The following is a 6,224-nucleotide window of genomic DNA, read 5'->3' as shown; positions in this document are numbered from 1 at the left end:
ATCTTTACTTACATCGGGATGATTGGATCTCTGCAGATTATATTGTAGACTTTCCACAAAGTCATCCAGATTTTCGTCCTCCTTTTGTACCATCTTAAATAGTTCCTCCCTTTTTTCTCTCATCCGGCAGTAGTCTTGATATTTGAGCAGAAACTTTTGTTTCATCTGTTCCCATGTTGTGATCACCTGGCTTCCCAGACTCATGAACCATCTTAGTGCATTTCCTTTTAGTGTTTCTAGAAACAGCTTTAGTTTTTGAGCATTAGTAGCATAATCATAGCTTCTGCATAATATATCAAACTCAAAACGAAACTCATCAGGATCTTCAAAAGATAAACCATGGAAGTTAGGCAAGGCCGAAAGTGGGATATTCTTCATGGGAGTTGCTCCTCTAGGAGGATCACCAATAGGAAATCCCAAGGTAGAGAGAGAATTCTCATCTCTTCCTTCTCCTACCTATCCTCCACCAAAGAATCCTTCATTGTTCCCTTCCATTGGTTGTTCTCCTACTGCACTTGCCCTGTCTTCAATGTTTTATGTTGGCTCCTCAATGTCTTCAACTAGTTCCTCAATGTCTTCTATTGGTTCCTCAATGTCTTCTACTATCTCCTCAACCTTTTCAGGGCCCACAACTTCCTCCGTTTCGTAGTTTGTTTGAAGGGAGTGCTGAGACTTTGGCTTCTGAGAGCTTAGCCTCTAAGAAGTTTTAGCTTTTGATATAATCTCGTCAATAAAGGTCTTTCTTCCTCCTCTTCCTTTGCCCTTGCCACCAGTAGGGTTAGTTTTCTTGCATCCTCTCATGCATTCTGCACATCTGAAAGAAAAACATTAATGCTTTTGAAATATACAATTGCCTTCCCTGGCAATGGCACCAAAATGTTGGTCACTTTAATTGCTTATTAAATCAAACAACCAAATGCTACATGAATTGTCAACCCAGGGAAGACTGTTTATTTCAAAGGCAACCACACACTATATATGCTCAATCCCAAAAGCAATCAAAAGTTGTAGTAACAATTACACTAATCACACCTTGCTTTTAAACAAGATGAAGCTCTACTCTAAGTTACAGCAGGAACAATCTCTCTATCGCAAAAAATTATCAAAAGAATCCTGGATTACATTGAAAAGAACAATCTAGGCAAAGAAATAAATTTGTAGAGGAAATGACTAGTTGTGCTATAACAGAGAACAGGACCTATTCCCCAAGTAGGAATCTTCAGCACCTGTTTCTCATTACTATGCTTCACAAAGTCACCCTATAAACCCAATTACCAATTAAAATAATCACTGATTAGCTATGAATGAATTTATGAAAACAATGCAATAATCAAATGGAAAACAGAGTTTCAGCAATAAGTACAGAGTTCCAATAATGCGTAAGCAATTTCAACAAACAGAGATTAACAAGGTATGAATGAAAAATAACACTAAACACACTGCAGGAACCAGTGGGTGAATCTTGTGATGAAAGTGGGCCCTTTCCTTCTCACAAGATTCCCCAGAAAAAGGAACTAAGAAGGAATCTCAGAACAATATTTTATTCATCCGTCAATGTATCGTATCACAAAAGATTCAAGTTCCTCTACTTTTAGCTAGACCTTCCTGTAGTCTGTCCATAGTCCCTTAATGTTGATGTCTCCTCTTTTTAAAGAGGAGACATCTATTATACAATTGATTACATTATAAATCCTATCTTTGGATAATTGGTTCTTCCATTAACAAAATGTTGTTACAATGGTTGTGACAATGCTGACTTTGGAATGTAGTTGTTACGGCCAGTGTAACAGCTCCTTCGATGATCTCCTCTTGTTGCTGCTGAATCTAAAATGAAAATCATGGGCTGTTTCAGCAACGGGATTTGCGCACTGTTCTAACTGTTTCAGCAACGTAAACCACAATGATAAATTTGCAGTCTTCAAATTGTTTCAACAACTATCCGATCAACGATTAATTATGAAGGTAATGTAAAATTATATGTAAAACAAATTAAACATATAGTAATGAGAAGAAATGTTATATACCTTTGGAAAATGGATTAAAGTACTAACATGGACTTTAAATATAGATTGAAAAAGGGTGGAACGATAGCAAAATATGTGAGCAAAAAGGTACAATGTAGCGTCCTAACACTCTGTAACCCGGGAGTAACTCAAGGATGTGGTAGGGAGTGCTACAGATAAGCCTTTCCATCCTTCAAGAAAAAAATTTCATCATAAGGATCCCATCAAGTTGTTGGAAAATGGAATTAGTTGTAAATTTGGAACTTTTATATTAGATATTCGGTAAAGTCTATAATACTCCTTTCAAAATAAGCCTAACATGAGGGAATTTATCCTATGTTATTTTCCCTAATAGTGTAGGCAAGTATTTATTGCCTTAGACTACAAAGAAATGCACTTGTATTGTTATCTTATCCTCAATCACCCAGGCTGTGTGTTTTGGAGTATCTCTTATGTTTCCGTATGTTTAAGACTTAAAATCGTTTAACCAAATAATTTACAAATAACAATGAAATCATTTGTTAATAAATTGGAAAAAGGGTGCAATTACTAAAAATTTTGATATAAATTTCTACTCATTTAATTCAATGCACTCAATTGATTGTTTTTAAGTCCTATCATTTATCTTCTAGTCCATAAATATTGATAGTTTGGTTTAGTTGAAAATAATCAAAATAGGAAAGGATGTCTTGTTATAGACATTTTTGTGCCTTACAGCATAGAGCATGAAATGTCAATAATCTGAGGGATCCAAAGTCCCTAAACATGTTGTTCTTACCCTTAGAGGAACAAGGTCAGCAAACCACAGCACTGCAAATCAGTTCTCCACTGAAAAACACTCAAAAACAGGTCAATTTTGGATCAAAGCAGCTGCTCCACTAAGCATCTGCGCTCAATGTCAAAAGCTCTATGGTGTACCTGCGTTGCATAGCAAGTGGAACAAAGGCTACCTGTGCTGGGCGTACTTTGACATGTGGAGGAATCTTTTCTCAATGTGCCAGTGCCCAGGAAGCTTCTAAAATGACACTTGGATCAGAAGATTCGCCTAATGATGAGTAAAGAGGTTCTAAAACTCCAAGTGGAAGGTAGAAACTCCGAGTGAAGGACTGAAGAACAACTGGAGTTGAAGAGGACAACAAGTCACACATCAAGCTGACTTATCTTCACTCCAAAACTCTATATAAGGATCTCATCCCATGGGATCTAGGAGGCCGGAATGTAGTGCAAAGAATTGCTGTTGGTTTACAGTTGAGAGTATTGGGTGATTGCTTGAGGGAGGTGAAGAAGAGATTTCTCTCCGTCGGGAAGGTGATGCTGGATTGGACCTCTCATGGTTGTATCACCGCCTGAACCTTACTTCCATATATTAATAAAGCATTTGAGGTTCTTCTATTCGCATGTGTTTCAATGGTGTATTGTCTTACTTGCGTCTTTGATTTATGCTAATCCTTGAATCGATTATGAATGCATGCTTCTTGTAGTTTCCTTTTCTTGTCTTATTTGCAGGATCTCATGTAGCTGGGCCCGTGAAAAGACTTGGAGCTGGGAGCAAGCGGCAAACAGAGGAGATTGGATCGACCATTTGCACAAGACATCGGTAAGTGGATCTCTTCCTTTTATCTCTTGCATGTCATAAAGAAGAAACTTTAGATAGCTTTGCTTTCAGCTATTGCTAAGGAACTGTCACCCTTAGAGTGGGTTAGGGTCATTCCGAGTTGGATACTTTCCCACACAACATGTCTTGTTAGTGTCTAGTGAAAGGAGTTAACTCATAATTTGCAAATGGAGATATTATCATGGCTACCAATGGAGTACATATTATAGATATTTTGTTCTTTTTGATGATTGAACACTCTCCTTTCATTTGACTATTCCATACATAGTGCATGGGTTGGGGAACCTATCAACTTTTCAACAACATGGCTTGGTTGGTTGTCGGTGATAGCAATCTTGATTTGTCATTTCCTATTAAGAATTGATGTTGATTATCTTCTGTGATGGACATTGAATAATGTAGAGAAAATTATGATCCCCATTCTGTAGGATGAACATCAGGCCTCCGCTTGTTTGACTTTATTTCAAATTACATTATGCCATGGATTTCCTAAAGGTCCCAAAGGGGATTCACTGATAAAGAAATACCATACCACATGCATTCATATTGGGGAATAACAAATGAGGAAAAAATTAAATAATCTATTGAGCATATAATAGGGGCATAAAGGGTCTTTATATGTTGTATAGAAATATGTGTATTATAAGTTATTTCTATGCAATACATTTTAAAATCAGGTCCTGAAGGAATAGATTGAATAGAAATATGCATTATTGCTATCTTCAACTTATTCCTTTCTAAGTCCATAATAGAAAGCAACCTCGTTTGGTAGCTTGGGGTTGTTTGTGTTGTTAGCTAAGTTTTCATATTACTTCTGACCTTGTGATTTCTCTCTTCAATTTCATGGTAATCCTTTTGCAATGTATCTTCAAGGGAAGGAGTCGCTAAAAATGGAAATGTTGCAAGATCAGTAGTAACAAAAGAAGAAGCAATGTGTCATGGGTTTCCCAATTGCATTTGGAAACCAACCTACTTTAAATGCCCTTTTGTCAATTTAACTTGCACATATCCTCCATCTTCTCCCTGAACCTTTTGAATCCTTCATCTTCTACAATGTATATCAAAATAAGTAAGGTGCATTATAGAATGCATGTGGGGTCATATGAGAGTCATCATGTCGCTATACTATGGATATTAATATAAAGGGGTAAAAAAATGTTAATGAAAAATGGATACCTACAATATATAGGGAAGGTATGACTTTTTAAATTGGGAAGGTGTATTGGGTTCATATTATTCATGGGGCTTCACTTGGGGAGCAATACCATACCACATGCATTCATATTAGGGGATATATATTGAGGAAAAATGACATAATATATTGAGCATATAGTAGGGGGTAAAGGATTTTTGTATTAGCAGGTATAAAAAATGAAGCTCAAAGTTAATGAAAAAATATAATGGGCTATAAAAAATGTTAATGAAAAAATGGATACCCACAATATTTAGTGAAGGTAGGGTTTTTTAAATTGGAAAGGTGTATTGGCTTCGTATTAGCAGGGGGTTAAATAATATGATTTTTAAAGGTATTTTATAATATGCATTCAAATTAAGGGTATTTTTTATTATGCCACGACTGCACATGACATGTCGGATGTTCATTGAGTGAAGCCCCTCTAGTACTGTTATTGGGTTAAATAAAGTGATTTTTAGAGGTATTTTCCAATATGTAGTCAAATTAGGAGCATTTTTTAGTATCCCACGAATGCACCTATAATTCCAGAGTTCAATTGAGTGAAGATCCCATGAAAGGTCATTTCTTACAACTTGATTAAAAGTATGCATACTTCACTTACTATGCCCAACTTTCACATGCCTTTAAAATTCATGTATGGGTTGATGAGCATGGCCTTGGAATCAGGAAATGGTATCGATGTTTTTAATTAATTAACAAATTTTCGAACCCTACAAAAGCATTTCATCACTAAAGCCTCACGAGTGATCTATCGTATGTTGGAAATAATACTGAGAGGGGGGGTGAATCAATATTATCAAATTCTTTTCAATATATCTTCTAGATTTCTACTTTAATTTATTCTTTAGATATTGATCATTAATTTGTATGTCAGTACCATATAATAATGATGAAGAACAAGAAAAACAGATAGTCACACCAAAGAACACCAGATATAAGGTGGAAACCCAATGTGGGTGAAAACCACCTGCTGCAATATGTCTCTATCTTCTTTCAATTAGAAACTTCTTTTACAATGATTTTGTACTGGTGCAGTCCTTTACCAGTACGCAGGCTGCAACCTGCAGAGAGCTACAACCCTCTCTCATTTTCCACTCTCTCTTGGAAGGGAGCTACAACCCCCTTAGCTCTTGTAGTAGCTGAACTACTAGTACGTAGGTGCTGACCTACCTCTTTTCTTCCAAGGACCGCATTTCATAAATTTTCAAACTGGATCCATGAACATCAAATAATTATCAAGTACATGTGAATCAACCAATCTTCCTTTTACAATCACCCAATGAATTTACCAATAACTTCTCAGAATGCAGTAACCAGAAAAGCAATACCAGTAATCTAAACCCAGAACTCTGCAACAATAGATAAAAGGCAGCCAACAAATATTTCAAGAAAAAGTCCACAACTTCACCAA

The sequence above is a fragment of the Pinus tabuliformis genome, chromosome 4_2 (assembly GCF_031772625.1).
Source record: "Pinus tabuliformis cultivar Carrire ecotype Pingquan chromosome 4_2, CPIR1, whole genome shotgun sequence".
Lineage (NCBI taxonomy): Eukaryota > Viridiplantae > Streptophyta > Pinopsida > Pinales > Pinaceae > Pinus > Pinus tabuliformis.
This window is presented reverse-complemented; position numbering follows the sequence as displayed.